The sequence below is a fragment of the Psammomys obesus genome, unplaced genomic scaffold, assembly GCF_907164565.1.
Source record: "Psammomys obesus unplaced genomic scaffold, mPsaObe1.curated_primary_1811, whole genome shotgun sequence".
NCBI lineage: Eukaryota > Metazoa > Chordata > Mammalia > Rodentia > Muridae > Psammomys > Psammomys obesus.
The window spans coordinates 19,970,093-19,994,820 of NW_026585504.1; the positions used below are offsets into that span (position 1 = coordinate 19,970,093).

A 24,728-nucleotide genomic window follows, 5' to 3' on the forward strand; every position below is an offset into this window, starting at 1 on the left:
ATAAATGCTATACTCGTGCTTTCATTTAAATCAATCCTCAAATAATAATGTAAGATAGGTATCACTATCTGACTAATTTACAGAAGAAACTCCACTCAGGTGTATGTATCATCAACATGCACACATATGTACAATATAGTTATAATCATGATCATGTATTGAATTCCAGTATGTACTAAGAGGTATACTATTGCTCAATTTTATGTTATTATTTATTGGCTTGTTTGAAACTGAATTTAAGGAGTCTTAGCTTAAACGATCTCTAATTTTTATAGCCTTTGAAAATGAAATTTGTGTTTAAAGAAGAACGGAATATCTTTGGAAAGTTTTATTTCTCTATTTAAAAATCTATCTATATAAAATATCCATGAAACTCTTGTCCACATTTGGAGAAGTCCTTTCCTGCCTATCTTTGCCTTATTCACTTATCATAATTCCTCATCATTGATCTTTGTTGTATTTGTTCCATTTATATAATTACTTATTTAGTAAATACCATTCTCCGAACAAAAGTAGAAAATACAGTTGATAAACTTTGGCTTTCTTCATCTTGGCTTGTGTTCCCTGGAGTGAAACTACATTTCAAGTGTTCTCTAGTTCTGTGTCATTCTTTTTTTTTAAGCCTTCGCAAGGTTTTGTCTACAATAATAAAGGACTCATAAGTTCCTTAATCAAAATAATTTTATCTTCTTTTCCTAAGTACTACCAGATAGCATAATTTACTTGTCTTTGAGAAGAGTGGCCAGTCAAGCAGGCCTCACAATGGTTGTTTTCATGTCAGAACAAGGTCCTTGGAGGCAGGCTGTGTGCCAAAGATGTTTGCCACTCTAACCTTAGAATCCGATTTTTTTTTTTTTTTGACTAGACATACATGAAGTACACCTGCGAGAATGAGAGCGAGGAAGATGAGAGGAAACTAACAGAAAATGCCATAATAGGTTAGTGCAGAAGTTGGAATTGTGACTTCAGATCCTATCCAACCAAATATGAACAAATTGTTATGGTAAACACAGTCTGTCCTGAGGCTCTTGCATTGATAACTATATTCCATATGATGAAGTGCCGTATTTGCTGACTAAATAATGAACCTGCTGAGAAACTTAAGTTACAATTGTATAAATAGGCACATAATATCTTTCCTTCTTTTTTGTGACAAGGTACTTAGATACAGAGTCACATTGAGCACCTGAATCTAGTCATCACCTCCTAAAATTGAAGTGGGTTTTTGTTTATTACTCTCGTGAACATTGTGAGAAGATGCATGGATTATTATAATACAGTGAAATAATGGTGGATTCATTTTTTTTTCTGAATTAGCATACCCAGGTCACTGGCCTAGCTTGTCCATTAAATTTTACTCTTTTCAGTGCCTACCCTGTTATGTCTCTGTGTCTCTGAAATCTTTGTTCCTTTTAGAACACATGATTTTTTTTCTTATTCTTTTTGCCTTTGTTTCCTTCTGTATCTGAATGGATCATTAGGAATTCAAAGGCAAATCACAGAAAAAAAATCTAAAAGAAACACTGGAAAAGCAAGACAGTGCTTGTTTCAAAATGTTGATGCTAAATAATGCTATCTAGAATTAAAAAAAATATAGCACATTAACACGAAAAATAGATTGTGCATGTAAGAAGACAAAAGGTCTTATAACATAAAGGCATTCTTCTCAAAATCTGAATGTATTAGAAGTTGTGTTTCAGTGATAATGAAAGCCAATGAGAAGTTATGAGAAGATAGGTGGAAAGAAAGCTGTAGAGGCATAGGAGCAGAGGTTGAACATGAAGGGAAGAAGGCCATCAGAGCATTATGTGCAGCCTGCTGGTCCAAGGGGAGGGAGGAAGCAACAGGGCTTCAGTGGACCACAGGGAAGCCAAGGCTGGACATCGCTAAGTAACTGCCTCCTCCCAGGCAGCAGCCCTTGTTTCTGTGGTACATAATGGGACTTTTGAATAAACATTGAGCTTGAGAAAGACTTTCTAGAGCTAAAGAGCAGTTCTGAAGCACTGGCCTAGTTGAAAAGTATTGTGCATAGTACTGAGGGTCCCAAGTTCTACAACCTGTCCTAACTCTATTTGAATGCCTTGAGGTAAAACTCTGAAGCCTTCTGTCTTTACGTCCTCATCTGTCAACGCAGGCTAACACGCCTCGCTTCTTGCTTGTCTCTCAAGATAGTTCTGACAAAGAATAATGGGAGGTGATCCTTGGGCTTACAGCTGTGATCAAGAAGTCACCCTGGGTGAAGAAAAGGCCTGTGCTATGATCATGCCAGGGGCAGCTCTTGCCCAGTGGTTCCTTGGGGGCACCTGGGATAACCCGAGAGCTCTGGGAAATTACCTGGATCCAGCTTAGAAATAGGTCTACACTTACCCACTGCTGTGACATGCCCCCAGTGAGTCGTGAGATGCCGTCCCCAGATGCTCTGCAGCTCAGACTGCAAAAGCCAGGCGAGGCTAGGTTCCCTTAGGACAATGTAAGCGGCATGGCTTAGAAAATGTCTTGTGTCTGTTGCTTCTCTTCCGTTTTTCTGATTTATCCCTTTAATTAATCCAGTGTTTCTCAAGCTTTTTGGTCCCAGAGACATTTTACACTCTTGAAAATTGCTGAAAACCCATGGAGCTTTGACTTTTGTAGGTTATAGCTATTGATGTTTACTGTATCAGATATTAAAACTGAGAAATTAAAGATATTTATTCATTAAGTCATTTAAAAATAACACTAACAAGTCTATTGTAGTTAAAATTAGTATTTCTCAAAACAAAAGATTATGTCCCCAAATGAATGTTTTATAAACCAACAACAAAGAAGGACACTTATGTTTTTATAGTTTGGGAAATCGTTGTAGATTCTTTATGACTGTTTCCTGAGGAGTCTGTTGAGAAAAATGTTTAGGTACCAAGTTTTATCTCAGAACACTTTATAGCATGGGATATATGACTTTCACATTTGGAAAACAGCCTAACACCAAATCTTTACCTGCCATCTCTTTGATGTAGTAATGTGTTATATTTTAAGCTTGATGAAGAAAGCCAGGAAAATTTGACTTTGACGTATTTGTCTCACCGATGACTTTCTATGGAGCATGAACTCTGTCTAGAGTAACCCCAGGCTGAACTGTGCAGTTGATAATACTTTATCACTTTGCTCACCCTATAAAAATAGAAATTTCAACAAATTTCTCACACTATCATGGAGAAGAGAATAAAGTCCCTCTGTATTTTAAAAACTAAACTAAACTAAAATTTCTATGAAGAAATTTTTACCTTTTCCATTGAATAATTTTGATTGTACTTCAAGAAAAATAGCTACATAGCTTTGAGACAGGTTTCTAAAAATATTAAGTGTTTTTTTTTATAACTATTGGTAGACTATTCTAGAAGTTTATGAGAAAGCTATCAAAATTTAAATCTATGAAAACATTTTTCATGGGAACTGATTTCATTTCTGAAACCAAAGTGATAGAGATGTTAAAGTTGTACATCTTTATTATTGTGATTGTCTTAATATAGTATGAACACAGAAAAGTAAACTTTTTGAATAGGAAACAAGAATATATTTATGCTAATCATTTAGAATACTTACTGTGTTATGTACACTATTCAATATATGTATGATATATATATATATATATATATATATATATATATATATATATATATATGTGTGTGTGTGGTGAGAGTTTTTACTTACAATGTATTTCTTTTAAAACCAAAGGCCATCCTACCAAGCTCATGAGTTATGTAGGGATCTGGTTCGTCACTGATGCTTCATATTTTAAAATACAAATAACTGCGTCGTGATATTCTAATATGCTCCCACCAAAGTAATCACTTTTTAATTTATGGTGAACCTAAATTTGAATCATTATTTTTGCCCCTGGACTGTATGCTAGTTATAAATTATTCCAAAGACAGTGTGAAATGTCAACAAATCTTGCATGACAGTGTAGCTCATTTCATGTCTTAAATCAATAATGTTTTGTGCTGGGAGCTGAGGAATAAGAATATTTAGCTAAACTGGCGAATGGGAAGAACACAGATCTTTTGTTTTCTGGTGTGATTGTCTAGAAAATTCCTCACGACCCAGTTAGGGAGGTCTGTGGTGACTGGCTCCTTAAGACAAGACCTCTGATTTGTGATATCCTTCAAAGATTCCCCAGAATGACCTCTTGCCAGGCTTTAAAGGATGTCTACTACCAGAGGGACCCTTCCATTAAATTCAGGGTGCTAAGAGTGGAAGTAATGTGGAAGTGACACTGGATAGATTTTTGGTAGGGAGATCAGTTACTTGCTTTAAGGAAATAATGAGTGAATTGTGTAAAGGAAGAGAGGTCCATGGCAGCAGCTGCCACAACCTGATGCTTCCCACTTGTGCATTTTTCTTGTCATCCTGCATTGTGTGCACCTACTCTCCCTGCCCACTCTCTGGTATATTTGTGGAGATGACAGAACTCAAGTATTGGATGCTGACCGTGGGTCTAGGTCCAAGACTTTGTTGAGACCCTAAATCAAAGAGAAATACTGAGATTTTATCTATTAAGCCACATTGTTCTTCCCTTGTAAGGTAGAGGAAAAAGTACTTTAAATGTGATGAAGCAAGAGAGCACACTTTAATTAATAGCTATACTTTCACCTTATTCTTTTCTTGGTAAAGACTGACTCTTTGGTCTTTTCTCATAGTCTATGTTTTTGTTCAACCCTTTGTGAATTACTGTTCTAGGAATTCAGCGTGTTTTACATTGTGCCTGTGATGCCCCAAAGCCAAAACTAGCATTGAAGAGAATGGAAATTAAAGCTTAGTCTAAAATGGGATGGGTAAAGCATGGTATTGAATGCACTTATCCATACTAAGTGTGGAAAAGGAGAGGGCCGTCTTGCTGGGAGGAGATCATTCACACCCTTCCCTGGTCATAAAGACCTCTTTCTCTTCATTTTTACTGTCCTCTCTTTGACCAAAAGATAAATTGGACAAGTGCACAACGGATGGAACTCAAAGTTTGCTTGAGAAATGCATTAATTTATGTAAATATAAAAACTAGGTGTGGCCTACTCAGCTTCTGGAAATTGGGCTATACAAATATGTCTTAAGAGAGAATAATTTTTTTCTCTTTTGTTAAATTGTTATAGCATAATATCTCTGCCTGCTGTATTAGGGTTCTTTAGGGGAACAAAACCAACAGAATCTCTCTTTCCATATAGAGTCATATAATTCTACATATATTATAATGTAGACTCACATATATAATGTATAATTAAAAAAGATTATTTATTTGAATTGATCTATACGATTGGACTTAGAAACTCTAAGAATAACTACCTGTACTCTAGAATCAAGAGAATCTGTAAGTTGCTCAGGCCAAGAAGCTAAGAACCTAAGAAGAAAGGTGAGGCATGTAGTTCTAGCCTGATACTGAGGAACTGGAAGGTTACTTATTGGGTAATTGCTGGTGTGAGTCACTGTTGAATGGCTGAAGAAGCTGGAATCTGACATCTGAAGCATTCCTGAGTCAACCTGTTGGTTGGAATGGAGCTTGAAAATGAAGGGTGACTCTTCTTCCACTTTGATTCCATCCGGAAACCCCAGCCTATTGCATAAGGGCCCACTTTTAGAGGCAGGGGCCTTTCCCCTAAATTACTATCTTTAGAATTAAATCTTACAGCTAAACACTCTCATAGACACACAGATATGTAACTTACCCGCCACCCGGTTTCTCAACCCACTCAAGTTTGCAATAAACATTAACCCTTATATTTACTATTAAAAATATATTAATCTGTAACCTTGAGCCCAGAAATTGAATTGAGATGCAGTACTTTATAACTGCTGTTATTTATCAAGATATGCATATACATTGTCTCTGAAAGCCTTTGGCAATAATATGCATAAAACTCCCTTTGTGAATAGAGGGTCTTATGTGGCTCTATTGGGTCATCTTCCAATCTTCAAAGCCAAGACTCACAGGGCTTGTTAGCTGAATGGTCAAGGCCTTCCTATAATAGGTGGTTTTTCTTGTTAGGAAGGAGAGTGCTAATAAGGGTATGTCTGTACAGGTATAACCAGTTATTTGGAAGAATAGACAGGGCTTTCCCAGATATTTTAAGTAGGAGTATTGTTTGCCATCTTATCTTTTGATGTCACTAACATGAAAACATTATGATTGTTTTCATGAGACAGTGGCAGTCTTGTAACAGGTAGGTGCCCTTTGGGAGAATATTGATTCTCCCAAAAGAGCCATCACCATGGATCCCAGGCAGGAATCTCACATTTTAGAGAGCAGTTCTGCTCAAAGATTCCCTACTCACATGTGTAGGACCTCACTCTCCTGGCATCCTCATGTACAACCACACATCTCTCTTCTAAATATAGATTCTGAAGATAATGTTATCAACACAATGCACTCAGATAAACGTAATTTATAAGTGCTTTGGAAAGCACGGTTTTGAGTTAATTTGATTAAAGCAATAAATTATTCTTTTTCTGTCTCCTTGTAGGAATAGACACCTGTAGAGTTATACTCATGCTAATATGAAGATCTCTCCTCCGAGAGACAGTGCAGCTTACAGAGTGATAGTTAATGTATTTACGATATTTATTTAACTAAAATGGCTGATTAGACATTAAGCAGAATAGAGGTTAACGATCTTTGTTATTAGGATTATAAAAAATTAAAAAAGAATAAAATAGGGTTAATGATGTATGCCATTATTGTTATTATGGAGATTAAAAACATGCATTTGTGGGGTGCAGTGAAAAAAATGGGCAGCAAGCTGTGAGTAATTAGCAAAATTATATCATCGTCTAACCTTGTAATTAATTGCTTTGTTTCGCTGTAGTACTTCTTGAATGTTGGTCTTCATGCCCTGCATGTAAATGTAAAAATCTGTACATCCTTCTAGATCCAAGCAAGGGAAGGGGTTTCTTTATGGTTTGTTACACCTGCTAATGAACTCACCAGCCAGTACCAAAGAAAACCCCAGGGAAGAGATAAGTCAGCTCCAGAATGTGTGAACTTGATGAAGTCAGAGGAAAGACTGGAGGAAGCACGGGAGACCTTTAGAGCTTTGGGCGTGATGGAAACATGTATCAGACGGGAAGACTAAGTCTGGGTATTTTATGAAAGACTCAGCTCACTAGTGTTAAAAGAAGACATCTTATAGCTCAAAATAAAAGCAGGGAGACTGGATACACTTACCAGAAAGAAATGATCAAAGGTCATCTTTGCCCAACTCACACCTCATTTAAATATCGTATTTTGCCTTATCTAATACACACATATCATGTTTTAGCCAAAAGTAAAATTAATATAACAACAACAAAACAAGATACGTTATGACTTTCCTATATATATATAAATATATATATATATATTTTTTGTTCTGTGGATTACTTAGTTAAACAAAACAAAATAAAAATCAAAGCTTGTTTTCTGTTTTCACTTTTATTTTGATTGCCCCATTTAAGAAGCAAAAGAGCAGGGTATTTAGCTAAATCTGAATTTCGGAAAATTGTGAATAATGTTTCCATGAAAAGCTTGGTGCCTATTTACACTTTGAAAGTCGTGTGTTTAGTTGAAAATCAGAAGTAATGGGAAATTCAGAGGCACCTTATCTGGTTACCCAACTTATTTTAAAATTTCTAGGCACTGTTGCTCTAGAACTTAAGTATATTCAGACATTAGGTTTGAAATGAAAGATTCCATTGATCCACCAGTCTGTTTCTATGGAAGAGGACGAGACTTAACAAGCTATGGGCAGATGGCAATAGTGGAGAACTCCCCCTTTCATTGGACCAGGGGAAGGGGATGAAGGGAAGAGGGAGGGAGGGTGGGGCTGGGAGAGTTGAAGGAGGAGGCTTCAATCTGGATATGTAACGAATAGATTGTGAAGAAAAAAAAAAAAAAGAAATGAAAGATTCTCAGAGGTGTAAAGTGCAAAGATTTTCCCCAGGCAGATACATTCAAACTGCAATGTTTTTCTAAATGACACCACTATTTGTGTATGTGGGGTTCATAAGAACATTCATATTTATTTATAAATATAGTGTGTTCCTTTGTGAGCATTGGCCTATCGGACTTTTTAGATAAGTGCCTTTTCTCTAAGTGTTTTTTCTTCATGTCCCAGTTCTTTTAGCTAGACCTGGATGGCAGAGGGTTTGATGGATGGGGGTAAACAAGGAGGCGCTCACACAATGGTAGGAGTTATTTATCTGTTGCTGACTTCGCTCACCTTCCAACATCCCTCTGCCCTGCATCCATATCCTTGTCCACAAAATGACAAATGATGCCCATGAAGTTATTGATTCTAATTACTCAGAGAAGACATTTCTAATGCACACACTTCCTACTCTCTTAATTAAAAAAGAAGTCATAGAGATCTGCGTTTTTATTTGTGGTGGATACGTGAATCCAGCGCTGTGTGCTGAAGAACCATTTCAATCCTTGTGATTTTCCTTTGCAGCTATGATTGTGAAAGTCAACCTTCTTTTTAATTCCATTGACCATTAGTGCAATAGTGCAATAGGAGTTAGACATGACGAGTCACTAAGTACATTTGTCACACTGACTCACTTAGACAAAGTAGGTTTTTTTTTTTTTTTTTTTTATTCTGCTTAAAGCTATATTGAATCATTCTATTATAATGTTATTTAATATGTAAGGGGTATTGGTAAACATGAAGTATGAGCTAAAAACAAGATCTTCTAAGATTAGGTAATTTGTCTCCTCATTTCTCACATTGTTTCCTTAAGAGGTTTTTTTTTTTTTTTTTTTTCTTTTTTGGTATATCATTACCTTGTTTTATCTAAGCCGTCTGAAGTAAAGTGTTCTTAGCTGAAAATATTGATGACTTACTCCTTTTAAGTTGTTTCTTGGATTTCAATAGTTTAGGCCTTGACTTTTTAAATTTAATTTAATTTTATTAATTACACTTTATTTACTTTGTATCCCCCCATAAGCCCCTCCCTCCTCCCGGTCCCACCCTCCTTCCCTTTTCTTCACGAATGTCCCTCCCCAAGTCCACTGATAGGGGAGGTTCTCCTCTCCTTCCTTCTGATCTTAGTCTATCAGATCACATCAGGAGTGGCTGCATTGTCATCTTCTGTGGCCTGGTAAGGCTGCTACCCACTTAGGGGGAGGTGATCAAAGAGCAAGGCCTTGACTTTTTAAACCTACTTTATTTGGGGTTTCTTATGTCTCTTTCTCCCTTCTCCACTCCAGTTCCTTCCAACAAAACAATACCAAGTAGGAGAGAAAGAAAGTTAATAGGGACTAGGGATGTGGACTTTTTTAGAAGTAGTTCTCTGACATGAACTCAGTGGCTGGCTCTTTGACCACCCACCCTGAGGGAGGAGCAGCCTTGCCAGGCCACATAGGAGGACATTGCAGCCAGTCTTGATGAGACCTGATAAGCTAGGGTCAGATGGAAGGGGAGGTAGACCTCCCTTATCAGTGGACTTTGAGAGAGACATGGGAGGACATGAGGGAGGCAGGGTGGGATTGGGAGGGAGTGAAGGAGGTGGCTACAGCTGGAATACAAAGCAAATAAAATGTAATTAATATAAAAAATTAATTAAAAAAAGGATCATATACTCCCTCCCGCCCCCAAAAAAAAGTAGTTCCTTGGGGCGATTCCACCCTTTGTCACCAGAATACCAGCAGTTCAGCAAACCAGCAATCCAGCAATAGCAAAAGCAGCAAGGTCCAGCAACAGCAGCAACAGGATTCCGCAGAAACAGCATGAGTACTCCAAGCTCTTCTCTCTAGGAGCAAAGCAAAGCATTGCCATTCGCTCTCTCTCTGTTCGTGGGCTCCTATATATACCTACTTAAAGTCCACACAAGGATGTTTATCAGCTGGCCAAAACCATGCACCCTGCACGAGACAGTTTCCTGTTGACAAGACTCATGCGCCCTCTCACCAGGCTGTTACCTGCAATGGACAAAGCATTCTCTCATCCCACACTTGGGACTACAACAAAAACATTTCCATACAACACAACCAAAAACTTCTGCCACACAATAGTTATGTTGTAGCTACATTTTAAAATGTTCTTTTGTCAGTCAGGTCTCATTCTATAGCCTAGAACACATATGTGGTTCAGGCTGGCCATGAACTCAAAGTAGTCATATGGTCTCAGCCTACTGAGTACTGGAATTTCAGGTGGGAGTTTCTTTACCTGGCTTCCTTACACATTGTTTTGTGGGAAAGATATACGGGCATTCCTCTTCCTTTTTCTTTTTAAAACTCTTGGCACCTTTTCTCAAGCAAGTCACCAAAGTCCACATCTTTGAAGACAATAGTTACATAATCCATCTTGGTGAAAGGGTAATGTCCTAGGAAGGACAATAATTTATTTTTGAACTTCTATCAGGAAAACTCTTTTGTAAAAAGCAGTTGTAATCACTTATATTGGCACAGAGATGAGACATGGTAACGTGAGTCTGTCTGTTTCAGTAGGCATCTCTTTGTAGGCAAATTTCCTGAGGCTTGTTGTAGGGTGAATTCTCACTAAGATTCTGATAAAGTTAAAGCCTTTTATTAGATGCTAGAGTTTGTGTGCTCATGAGGCTTCATCAAAGGTCAGAGCAATATTCCAAGTATTTGTCTGGCTTTTCTGAACAAAAATGACAATTTCATATGGCTCAGCTGAATATAGGCTCTTTTCCCCTTCCTTGGAGAGGCAGCATAGTGAAACAGGGGGGGTTGTAATTATGTAGACTGCTGCTTGGTCATACCGTGTCATATATATGAGTGATATTTGGACCTGAGCTTCTTTACTTTAAATTGAGTCACGTTTAAAAGCAGAGGACATTTTGGGGTCTGCCGAGATAGCTCAGTAGGTAAGGGGCTTGCTGTGCAAGCATGAGGACATCTGTTCAAATCTCCAGCACCTTTGTAAAAATGAGAAAATTGGACACGGTCCTCCATACCTAGTACATCAGAGCTACCGGTGGGGAAATGTACTCGCATAGAAACAGAATGGTGGATCAATGGAACCGAACAGAAGACCCAGAAAGAAACCCACACACCTACAGACACCTGATTTTTGACAAAGATGCCAAAACCATACAATGGAAAAAAGATAGCATCTTCAACAAATGGTGCTGGTCCAACTGGATGTCTACATGTAGAAAAATGAAAATAGATCCATACTTATCACCCTGCACAAAACTGAAGTCCAAATGGATCAAAGAACTCAACATAAAACCAGACACATTAAATTGGCTAGAAAAAAAGTGGGGAAAACCCTAGAACTCATTGGTACAGGAGAAAACTTCCTGAACAGAACACCAACAGCACAGGCTCTAAGAGCAACAATCAATAAATGGGACCTCATGAAACTGAAAAGCTCTGTAAAGCAAAGGGCACCGTCATCAAAACAAAGCGACTGCCTACAGATTGAGAAAGAATCTTCACCAACCCTTTATCTGACAGAGGACTCATATCCAGTATATATAAAGAACTAAAGAAGCAGAAAAGCAGCAAACCAAGTAATTTATTTAAAAAATGGGGAACAGAGCTAAACAGAGAACTCTCTGTAGAGGAATATCAAATGGCAGAGAAACATTTAAAGAAATGCTCAACCTCATTAGCCATTAGGGAAATACAAATCAAAACAACCCTGAGATTTCACCTTACACCCATCAGAATGGCCAAGATCAAAAACTCAAGTGACAACACATGCTGGAGAGGTTGTGGAGAAAGGGGAACCCTTCTCCACTGCTGGTGGGAATGTAAACTGGTACAACCACTCTGGAAATCAATCTGGTGCTTTCTCAGACAACTAGGAATAGCGCTTCCTCAAGATCCAGCCATACCACTCCTAGACATATACCCAAAAGAGGCTCAAGTACACAAAAAGGACATTTGCTCAACCATGTTTGTAGCAGCTTTATTTGTAATAGCCAGAAGCTGGAAACAACCCAGATGCCCCTCAACTGAAGAATGGATGCAGAAACTGTGGTTCATCTATACAATGCAGTATTACTCAGCAATGAAAAATAAGGAAATCATGAAATTTGCAAGTAAATGGTGGGACCTGGAAAGGATCATCATGAGTGAGTGGTCCCAGAAGCAAAAAGACACACACGGTATATACTCACTCATATAAACATACAACATATGATAAACCCACTAAAATCTGTACATTTAAACAAACTAAGCAAAAGAGAGTACCCTAACTAAAATGCTCAATCCCCATCCTGAAAGGCAAAGAGGATGGACATCAGAAGAAGGAGAAAACAGGAAACAACCTCGGAACCTGCCACAGAGGACCTCTGAAAACCTCTGCCATGCAGAGTGTCAAAGCAGATGCTGAGCCTGATGACCAACTGATGGGCAGAGTGAATAGAATTTTATGTAAGAAGTGGGAAATAGTAAGAGCTGGAGAGGACAGGAACTCCACAAGGAGAGCAACAGAACAAGAAAATTTGAACACAGGCAACTTCCCAGAGACTCATACTCCAACCAAGGACTATTCATGGAGATAACCTAGAACCCCTGCACAGATGTAGTCCATGGCAGTTCAGTGTCTAAGTGGGTTACCTAGTAATGGGAAGAGGGACTGCCTCTGACATAATCTGATTGGCCTGCTCTTTAATTACCTCCCCCCGGGGGGGGGGAGCAGCCTTACCAGGCCATGGAAGATGACAATGCAGCCATTCCTGATGTGATCTGATAGACTAAGATCAGAAGGAGGGAGAGGAGGACCTCCCCTCTCAGTGGACTTGGGGAGTGTCATGCATGCAGAAAGGGGAGGGAAAGTGGGATTGGGAGGGGAGGAAGAAAGGGGCTTATGGGGGGATACAAAATGAATAAAGTGTAATTAATAAAAGTTAAATAAAAAAAGAAAAAAAGAAAAAATAAACCTCTGGAAATTTGGGCAGAGGCATATAGATACACATCAACCACTGTGGAGGGATTTCTAGTTTTAGAGCAAAAATGGAATAAAAATTGAGATTACAACTGTTTCTTAATTTTTCTATATCTTGAAATAAGCATTAGGTTGAACTACGAGAAACCATTTTTGGTGTGACAATAGAGTTTTTATATTGGCATGTATACAGTTTAATCTAGAATGATACTAGTTTTCCTGAGGGAAATGAAACCCAAATTACATTGGATTATCTATGAAGACTTGCAATGCATTTGGTAGAGAGGACTTCCTATCGTCCTTTGCCATAGATGACTTCTTAAAGGGACTCATCCTTTGGGCCATTGCCCAGCAGTACCTGCTGACCTTTTATGCCAAGCAAGTGAACACAGTGTAGACACGGGGTGGCTAGACACAGCACCATACCCTGTTATGTAAACCAATGTATCGCTCTGATTAAGGGAGACATCTACAAAGAACAGCTCCGAGGAGGTGGATCGCTCGTCTCCCAAGCCACAGCAGTGAAGGGGATAGGAGTGTACCAGCATGGCTGGGAGCACTCGTCAGCTGGCTTGGTTTGTAGAAGGCAGACAGGCGTGAGGTATGCGCTGCAGTTGTCCTCTTTCAAAGGTCAGCCTGTTACATTGCTCGTATAGGCCAGGATCTCGTCTCCCCAAGATTCAGTGTAGTTTCTCTGATGTCATTGCTGGCTCATCATGTCATGCCGTGACAATGGAAGACAGCGGGAAAATGAGAGATTTCAGCCATAGGAAGATTTCTCTGAACTTTTCGTTTGTGTGTGTACAAAGATATGCCTAATGCTTTTCACACACAATTTTTCCCTGGTTTTACAGCAAGTGTTTGTCTCTTATCCATATCCTTATCAACTTACTTGTTTAGCAGTGCTGAGGGCAAGACACAGGGCCTTTCATGTACCAGGCAGGTCTACCACTGAGCTATAACTCTCACCAAGCCTCCCTCTCCTTGCCTCTCTCTCTCTCTTAAGAAATAATTTTATTTTATTTTTTTGGAAACTGAATAACATCTATGAATGCGATGAACTATATGTAATACATTTTACAGAAAGAAAACACAGTGTTATTCTTATAAAAGACTTTATTAGCATTTGGAATGCATAATATTTTATATTAGTTCTGTTTTCAGGCATGGCACTCAGGGAATTAATTTTTCCCAGTGAGTTGACATATTACAGTTGGAGGGGACATGTATATGATTGTTAAAACAAACACAGGATCTCAGCTGCAGAACACATTGAGAGTAAAATTTCCACAATGCACAGCACAATAATATTTGACAGTGATAAAGTCGACTTTAATTCTGTTTTTAGTAAATGCCCCTATTAATATATTGAAAGTTTTCTTTAAAACCTTCGTTATAGTCCAGTCTTACAGTTAATATTTTTTAAATAATTTAATTATTTATTTTATTGATTACAGTTTATTCACTTTGTATCCCAGCTGTAGCCCCCTCCCTCAACCCATCCTAATTCCACCCTCCCTCCCTCATCTCCTCCCATGCCCCCCTCCAAGTCCACTGATTGATAGGGGAGGTCCTCCTCTCCTACCTCCCCTTTCCTCTGACCCTAGCCTATCAGGTCTCATCAGGACTGGCTGTATTGTGTTCCACTGTCACCTGGTAAGGCTGCTGAACAGTTAACATTTTTCACAATTGATTCCATTTTTCACTTCCTATAGCAAAAATTTTCCTAATGCTTTCTCCTTGGACTTCTTTTTTTTTTTTCCTTTTCTTTTCTTTCTGAAACACATGCCTCACTATGTATCTTTGACTGGCCTGGAACTCTATACCTAGACCAGACTAGCACAGAACTCACAGTGATCTGCCTGCTTCTCCCTCTGCTGGTATGAAAGGTGTGTGCTTCCATGCCCCTATCTTCTCCTAGTTTTAAGTTCACTGCCCAGTACTGTAGTCGATGACCATCTTACTGTAAAAATAACACACCAGATATGGCTTTTACGTGAGACTTGGTGCCCATGCTCAGTTTTCCTCAACTGTTCTCCCGCCTCTTCATCTTCATCTGTCTCATCAGTGTCTGTCAACCACCATTCAATTTCCAACTTAAAGGAGATCAAAACATTTCAGATTTCACACATGAATCAAATCATGTGGCATTTGCTTTTCTGCAGCTGGCTCATTTCACTTACCATAATAATCTAAGAATATTGTCCAAAAAAGATGTGGTTTCTCAAGTGACAACACATGCTGGAGAGGTTGTGGAGAAAGGGGAACACTTCTCCACTGCTGGTGGGAATGTAAAATTGTACAGCCACTCTGGAAATCAATCTGGCGCTTTCTCAGACAACTAGGAATAGCGCTTCCTCAAGATCCAGCCATACCATTCCTAGGCATATATCCAAAAGAGGCTCAAGTACACAAAAAGGACATTTGCTCAACCATGTTTGTAGCACTTTATTTGTAATAGCCAGAAGCTGGAAACAACTCAGATGCCCCTCAACTGAAGAATGGATGCAGAAATTGTGGTACATCTACACAATGGAATATTACTCAGCAATGAAAAGTAAGGAAATCATGAAATTTGCAGGTAAATGGTGGGACCTGGAAAGGATCATCCTGAGTGAGCTGTCCCAGAAGCAAAAAGACACACACGATATTTACTCACTCATATAGACATACAACATAGTACAAACCCACTAAAATCTGTGCATCTAAAGAAACTGAGCAACAGAGAGGACCCTAACTAAAACAGTCAATCTCCATCCTGAAAGGCAAAGAGGATGGACATCAGAAGAAGAAAACAGGAAACAACCTAGGAACCTTCTACAGAGGGCATCTGAAAGCCTCTGCCCTGCAAACTATCAAAGCAGATGCTGAGACTTATGGGCAACTGTTGGGCAGAGTGAATGGAATTTTATGTAAGAAGTGGGAAATAGTAAGAGCTGGAGGGGACAGAAACTCCACAAGGAGAGCAACAGAACAAGATAATTTGAACACAGGGAACTTCCCAGAGACTCATACTCCAACCAAGGACTATTCATGGAGATAACCTAGAACCCCTGCACAGATGTAGCCCATGGCAGTTTAGTGTCCAAGTAGGTTTCATAGTAATGGGAAGAGGGACTGCCTCTGACATAATCTGATTGGCCTGCTCGTTGATCACCTCCCCCTGAGGGGGGAGCAGCCTTACCAGGCCACAGTAGAGGACAATGCAGCCACTTTTGATGAGAACTGATAGACTAAGATCAGAAAGGAGAGGAGAACCTCCCCTATCAGTGGACTTGGGGAGGGGCATGCATGCAGTAAGGGGAGGGAAGGTGGGATTGAAAGGGGAGGAGGGAGGGGCTTATGGGGGGATACAAAATGAATAAAGTGTAATTAATAAAAAATTTTAAAAAAGATGTGATTTCATTATTTCATAGTTGAATAAAATTCCATGTGCACCTGTAACACGTCTTCCTCTCCCTCTTTCTTCTCCGCATCCTCTGTTCCTCCTGTTCTTCTCTATTGGAAACAGTCTGCCTTGGAACCCACCAGACAGGCCAAGGTGGCCTTGAGCCCACAGTGATCTCCCTGTCTCGGGTTCCTAAGTGCTAAAATTACAGGCAGGAAACACCACGTTTGGGTATACCGTGTTTAAGAAATCCATTCATCAATTGATTTTATTTTTGGGCTACTGCGAACAATGCTGCAGTAGACACAGGAGCGCAACTGTCTCTTCTATACATTGCCATTTCCTTCGGATTCAAGCTACAAGGTTGCTGGATCCTAGGGTCCTCCCCCTGTACTTTTACAAGGGAACACAGCATGCACACCAACCCACTCTTCCGAACCGTGTGCAAGGGTTCGCTTCCCTGCTGTCCTCCTGAGTGCTCCTTAGCTTCAGTCTGTTTAAAGTAGCCATTTCTATGGTATAAATATTTTAAATGTAATGTGTTATAGTTATCAAAGTGTTTTTGGGGGGGGGAGAAGAGCTAATAGATTATCTCCACTGATTATCCCAACATTTGGAAATGTTATAATGCCAATCCTCAGAAATAAAGAAAGAAATTAAAGGCTTCCTAGAATTCAATGAAAATGAAGGCACAACATAACCAAATTTATGGGACACATTGAAAGAAGTGCTCAGAGGAAAATTTATAGCACTAAGTGCCTGCAAGAAGAAATTTGTAACATCACATACAAACAACTTAATGGCCCAACTGAAAACCCTAGAAAAAAAAGAAGCAGATACACCCAAGAGGAGCAGACAGCTGGAAATAATCAAACTCAGGGCTGAAATCAATCAATTAGAAACAAATAAAACTAGTCAAAGAATCAATGAAACAAAAAGCTGGTTCTTTGAAAAAATCAACAAGATAGACAAACCCTTAGCCAAACTAACTAAAAAGCAGAGAGAAACCACCCAAATCAGCAAAATCAAAAATGAAAATGGGGACATAACTACAGACACTGAGGAAATCCAAACAATTATTAGGTCTTACTACAAAAGCCTATATGCCACAAAATTTGAAAATCTAAATTAAATGGATAATTTTCTTGACAGATTCCATCTACCAAAATTAAGTCAAGATCAGGTAGAAATACTGAATAGCCCTATATCTCCCAAGGAAATTGAAGCAGTCATTAACAGTCTCCCCTCCAAAAAAAGCCCTGGGCCAGATGTCTTCAGCGAAGAATTCTACAAGACCTTCAAAGAAGTGCTATCACCAATTCTCCTCAAACTATTCCACAAAATAGAAACAGAAGGAACACTACCAAACTCATTCTATGAAGCCACAGTCACCTTGATACCTAAACCACACAAAGATCCAACAAAAAAAGAGAACTTCAGACCTATCTTTCTTATGAACATTGATGCAAAAATACTCAATAAAATACTTGCAAACCGAATCCAAGAACACATCAAAGATATCATCCACCATGACCAAGTAGGCTTCATCCCAGGTATGCAAGGGTGGTTCAACATATGGAAATCCATCAATGTAATGCACCATATAAACAAAATGAAGGAGAAAAACCACATGATCATCACCTTAGATGCCGAAAAAGCATTTGACAAAGTCCAACACCCATTCATGTTTAAAGTCTTGGAGAGATCAGGGATACAAGGCACATACCTAAGGATAGTAAAGGCAATATACAGCAAGCCTATAGCCAACATCAAACTCAATGGAGAGAAACTTAAATCAATCCCACTGAAATCAGGGACAAGACAAGGCTGCCCATTGTCTCCATATCTCTTCAACATAGTACTTGAAGTCCTAGCCAGAGCAATAAGACAACTAAAGGAGATCAAGGGGATACAAATCGGAAAGGAAGAGGTCAAAGTGTCACTATTTGCAGATGATATGATAGTATACATGAGCGACCCCAAAGATTCAACCAGAGAACTTCTTCAGCTGATAAACACATTCAGCAAAGTGGCAAGATACAAAATCAACTCAAAAAAAAAAAAAATCAGAAGCCCTCCTGTATAACAAATACAAAAAGGCTGAGAAAGAAATTAGGGAAACAACACCCTTCACAATAGCCACTAATAACATAAAGTACCTTGGTGTGACTCTAACCAAGCAAGTGAAAGACCTGTTTGAGAAAAACTTCAAGTCTCTGAAGAAAGAAATCGAAGAAGATATCAGAAGATGGAAAGATCTCCCATGCTCATGGATTGGTATGATTAACATTGTGAAAATGGCCATCCTGCCAAAAGCAATCTACAGATTTAATGCAATTCCCATCAAAATACCAACTCAATTCTTTACAGACCTTAAAAAAAAAGATTCTCAGCTTCATATGGAGAAACAAAAAACCCAGAATCTCCAAAACGATCTTGTACAACAACAGATCATCTGGAGATATCTCCATTCCTGATCTCAAGCTGTACTACAGGGCAACAGTAATAAAAACTGCATGGTATTGGCATAGAAACAGAAAGGAGGATCAATGGAACCAAATAGAAGACCCACAAATAAACTCACACACCTATGAATAATCGATATTTGACAAAGAAGCCAAATCCATTCAATGGAAAAAAAGACAGCATCTTCAACAAATGGTGCTAGACCAACTGGATGTCTACATAGAGAAAAATGTAAATAGATCCATATTTATCACCCTGCACAAAACTAAAGTCCAAGTGGATCAAAGACCTCAACATAAAACCAGATACTCTAAATCAGTTGGAAAAAAAAGTGGGGAACAACCTAGAACTCATTGGCACAGGAGACAACTTCCTGAACAGAACACCAACAGCACAGGCTCTAAGAGCAACAATCAATAAATGAGACCTCATGAAACTGAAAAGCTTCTGTAAAGCAAAAGACACCGTCATCAAAACAAAGCGACTGCCTACAGATTGGGAAAGAATCTTCACCAACCCTTTATCTGACAGAGGGCTAATATCCAGCATATATAAAGAACTAAAGAAGCAGAAAAGCAACAAACCAAGTAATCCAATTTAAAAATGGGGAATGGAGCTAAACAGAGAATTCTCGATAGAGGAACATCGAATGACAGAGAAACACTTAAAGAAATGCTCAACCTCATTAGCCATTAGGGAAATACAAATCAAAACGACCCTGAGATTTCACCTTACACCCATCAGAATGGCCAAGATGAAAAACTCAAGTGACAACACATGCTGGAGAGGTTGTGGAGAAAGGGGAACCCTCCTCCACTGCTGGTGGGAATGTAAACTGATACAATCACTTTGGAAGTCAATCTGGCGCTTTCTCAGACAATTAGGAGTAGTGCTACCTCAAGACCCAGCTATACCACTGCTAGGTATATACCCAAAACTTGCTCAAGTACACAACAAGGACATTTTTTCAAAGATGTTTGTAGCAGCTTTATTTGTAATAGCCAGAACCTGGGAACAACCCAGATGTCCATCAACAGAGGAATGGATACAGAAATTGTATTTTTACACAATGGAATACTACTCAGCAATCAAAAAGGAGGAAATCATGAAATTTGCAGGCAAATGGTGGGATCTAGAAAAGATCATTCTGAGTGAAGTATCCCAGAAGGAGAAAGACAAACATGGTATATACTCGCTTATATAGACCTACAAAATATGATAAACATAATGAAATCTACCTAAAGAAGATAATCAAGAAAGCAGACACGGGCGAAGATGATCAATCCTCGTTTAGAAAGACAAATGGGATGTGCATTGAACATATGACAGGAGTCTACCGCAAAAGGCATCTGAAAGACTCTACCTAGCAGTGTTTCAAAGCAGACACTAAGACTCATGACCAAACCTTGGCAGAGTGCAGGGAATCATATGAAAGAAGGGGAGTTAGTATGATATGGAAAGGATAGGAGCTCTACAAGGACCAAATATATCTAGGCACAGGGTCCTTTCTGAGACTGACACTCAACCAAGGACCATCTATGGATATAACCTAGAACTTCTGCTTGCATGTGGCCCATGGTAGCTCAGTAACCAAGTAGTTTTCCAAAGTAAGGGTAACAAGGACTATTTCTAACAGGAACTCAATGGCAGGCTCTTTGACCTCCCCCCCCCCCAGGGGAGGAGCAGTCCTGTTAGGCCACAGAGGAGGACTTTGCAGCCAGCCCTGAAGATACCTGATAAAACAGGGTCAAATGAAAGGGGAGGAGGTCCTCCCCTATCAGTGGACTTGGAAAGGGGCAGGGAGGAGACCAGGGAGGGAGTGTGGGGTTGGGGAGGGAATGAGGGAGCGGGATACAGCTGGGACACAGAGTTAACAAAATGTAACTAATAAGAAAAATAAAATTAAAAAAATAAATAAAAACATTAATGATAGTTTAAAAAAATAATGCCAATCCTCATCTATTGCTGAGCAAAAATAGAGGAACGATCTATTTCAATAAACATCAGCATGGCGAATTGTATATTTTGAAATCTTATGTTCCTTTACTAATTGCATAAAGTTTGAATTTTAGGAATTAATAAATTTACTCATTTAAAGTCTTTGATAATTGGCTTCTAAATGTAATATAAACAAACACAAATAAGGGATTTTGTAGAAATATATTTATTGCCTTAATAAAAATTTAAAAATCTAATTGCTGAGTTTTATGAAAGGGGTTTCTTGGAGAAATGTACAATTACATTTGGTTTTCAGTCCATCTCAGAAATAATTCCTAAAACATTATATAAATATTAAATTGGGCAAAATAAAACCTCGCACTACTGTACCTGAACAATGTAAGCTCTTTGTCGTCCATATTTATCGCTATATATAAGCGATACTTGTATGAGTTGAGTATAGCCAAAGCATAAATGCCCAGAAGTTATATTGAAATATTTTTGAGACGTTTATATTTATTCACAAGTTAGGGGCAGATTATCGGATCGTGCTTCCCAATCAGGTGGTTATTTTTTCATTACCTCCTTAAAAACCCCGACTTGTGGACCCAGTTGCCTGTATCTATTGACAGCGACCTCCGTGAACCTCTTCCAGTGTCAACAGGGCAGAGGCAGTGTGAACTGCCCGTTCCCAGATTGCCCTTTCCACAGCCGCTTTGCACTGTGTCAGCACTCATGGGGCTGCACCGTTTAGCGTCTCCAGCGGAGCGCAGTGCTGCTGGGAAATTATTTCCTGTGTAGGTTTCTAATTTATACCAACAAGCACGACAGAGCCACGTCCCAGAGATCGTGGGCTAGGATTGCAGTTTCCAGTATCAGCTGTTGAATACTCATGCTTTAAAACGCAGGGTTCGTTAAGGTTTAAAAATGGAATTCTCATTTGGTGCCCTGTGTTAAAACCTCCCTTTGCATTACTTATAAGTGGAAGACAATTTTCAAAGATTTATTTTTATCTATGTGCATGTGTGTTTGTCTGTGTTTCTATTTGCAAGTGTGTGGGTGGAGAAGAGGGGAAGAGATTCAGATCCTCTTGAGCCAGGGCATATAGTAACATAGGCCTCTAATCTGAACTACTAGGGAGGCTGAGGCAGGAGGGTCTCAGTCTAAATATCAGCCTGGGCAATTTACAAAGACATTTATTTTATTTTATTTTTTCAAAATGAAGTGAAAAGAGGGCTGTGAGCGTACCTGATGAGGAAAATACTTAACAAGCATGATGGATGAATGGGTTTGATTCTATACTGCTAAATAGATGAACAAAGGGATAACTTAGCAGAGAGAAATGCAATAGTAGAAACTGCGATCAGGAAACTCTGTGGCACAATGGATAGCATGTCGGACTTCTATCGACGAGAAATTGGGGAAACTGTTAGAAAAAAATTCGAAGACTTTGGAAAATGTCATTACAAATCTACCAAAATTCTTCAGCAAGAAACTCAAAATGGAAATTAAAAAAATAAGACTACATTTTTAATTGAACAATACTGCTAAAATATAATGACAAATTCAAAATCAAATGTGAAGGAGAAAGATATACAAGGCGCCTTCAAAATAAAACATTCCATGGTCATAGTACAAGAGAATGAAATATATTTTAAAGCAAAAAATATTGCTAGAAAGAAAGATGGTAACAACTTGTTTCCCATCTCTGGGCAATGTATCTTTCCTGTTACAACTTGATCTCTAGGACACATTAAGGCTTCACATAAATCAATGCTAAGAGAGTTTGGAATTTGTGCATAGATAGAAGAGCACACTGATCAATCAAAACAGACAGCTCAGAAATAGACCCGTGTGCATTTGGTTTGACACAGGACAGAGGAGGTACTGGGAAAATGATGGCTGAGTAAGTAGAAGAACTTATACCTCTATAGAATTCATTTCTACATGGCAAAGACTGTAGCTTCAAAAACTTTGGTCGTAAGCTTGAACACACACTTAGAACACTAAGCACAGATCATTAGAAAGCAACTTACGTACTTGGAGTAGCGGTTCATTACTTAATACCTATTCAAAAACATGACTATTGTGTTGTGGGGGGGGGGCACCAGCATACCACGGTGTGGGTGTGGAGGGCAGAGAACAAGGCTGTGGAGTCAGTTTTTGTCTTCCACCTTTGTGCTGTATCTGAAGACTGGACTCAGGCTAGAGTACGCTTTGCTTGCTTTGCCATCCCAGTGTCCTCTCTTACTACAGTTTTCAAAAAAGTGAAAAAAAATAATTGTAGTTTTGTCTAAATTAATATGAGATTTGACTCATTCAGAAAGAACACACATACACACAGACATACACACACACTCACACAAATGGGATTGATATTATTTCTACACTAGTTTAATATAGGTTCAGTTTGGTTCTGTCTTTGCTAAGTTGAAGTCTAGGACAACAGGAATGCCTAAGCATACATCTATGTGGAGAAGCCCATAAAGGAAAGAAGAGAAAACATGATACAAAAATACAATAGCTTTTTTTTTTTCTGGTTGGGGATAAGAAATGCAGACAAGGATGACTTAGTAGTAGGCTTCAGAAAACAGTAATAATGCTACTGCTGTAGGGAATGGCCAGTGGGGACACTGGCATTTGTTGTATTACTTACTCTTTCCACTAATTGTCTGTGGCAAATACATTCTGCTTGTAAAAATTAAAAAAAATTAAACTATGGTAAGTTTAATATATTTATATCTATAAAGTATGTTATTATTGGATCATTGGGGTACATTAACCTAAACTCACTGGTTGGAAAATAACTAAAAAGTTAAAATTAAGGTATCAACAGACTAGGAAGGTCCTGGGATGTAAGACATTAGTGGGTCCTCATTTCACAAGTGTGAGCAACTGTGTTTGAGCCCCAGCACTGAGAAATGCAACATTAATAAAGAATTTGGATTATATCTTCTGTTGATAAGATCATATAACTTATATTGTATTTATCATTGGTACACAATGAATTAGAGGTTTCTAATAAATACTTTTGGCTGACTTGTTTTCTCAGTGTAGTAGCTTCAAAATAACCTACAAGTATCTGAAGGTAAATATTTAAAAGAAGGTCTACACACACAAAAATAGAAACAATATAAGAAAGATAAGAGAAACCAAACAAGGTCATAAATGCTTAGTTTCGGATCAGGTAGGACTGACCGAGAGGTACCTTCACTCTATCACGTGTGCAGCCAACGGATTCCGTGTTGGTTTCTAAAGCAAACCACTGTGTCCACTTTAGCTGTAAATAAGATGCATAGATTTTTGCCTTCTACAGCTGAGAATGAGTAAGAAAGATGTATATTTTTTTTTCAAATTAGTCCTGATGTATCCCTTCCCATCAAATTAAGAGAAATAATTAAATAATTACAAATGTTGTTAATATTTGGATACTTTCATCTCATTCCATTGGTATTCTGAAAAATCTTCGTTAGGTCAGAGTTCCATATGTGTTTGGCTATATGCTTTCCTTCATCTAGCCCCTTTATGATTCCTCCTCCCTTTTGTGTGTGAGCGTGCACATGCATGTGTGTGCTGTGTGTGTCTCTGTGAGTGATTGTGTGTGTTTTAATTGTTCAAGACCAATTCATGCTGGTCAACCTATTCTGGGATGTTGGTCTTCCATTTGAAATCAGTCGGCTTACCAGGGGCTACACTCAAATAGGGGTAGGCTTGCGTGCCCAGCTCTCGTCTCTGCGGTAGGTTCTCATCTGGCTTGGGCTCTTTTAGTTTTCCACAAGTCTTCATCAACATAAAGTATAATACAAAAGACAGTCGCACCCATCCATAACTTAGGATTTCCATGTATTATTCTCCTTCAGACAATAAGCCAAATCATGGCTTGGTTCTTTATCAACATTCTTCTCTAATAATAATAAGACTTTAGCCGGAACATACAATCACATTTGAGATTAATTGGTGCTTTCTATTTCATACTATTGTAACATTTTTTAATGTTTTGTATTACTCAGAAGGTCTGGTTTATCACCCAAAGACTGAACTTGTTTATCACCTAAATATGTTTGTTAAAT

The 24,728-nt window shown here is 38.7% G+C and overlaps 1 long non-coding RNA gene across 17 annotated transcripts in view; it reads left to right on the forward strand.

Annotated features, from left to right (window-relative positions):
* The window catches only part of LOC129670376 (uncharacterized), a 211,189-nt gene that overhangs the window by 27,690 nt on the left and 158,771 nt on the right, over nt 1-24,728 (forward strand). For 2 of the 17 annotated variants that reach the window (XR_008719186.1, XR_008719204.1), the window contains exon 2: nt 866-938. The exons of the other annotated variants lie outside the window; for them this stretch is intronic. This is a non-coding gene — a long non-coding RNA (uncharacterized LOC129670376). The remainder of the gene's footprint in view (nt 1-865; nt 939-24,728) is intronic. 17 annotated transcript variants of the gene reach the window in all.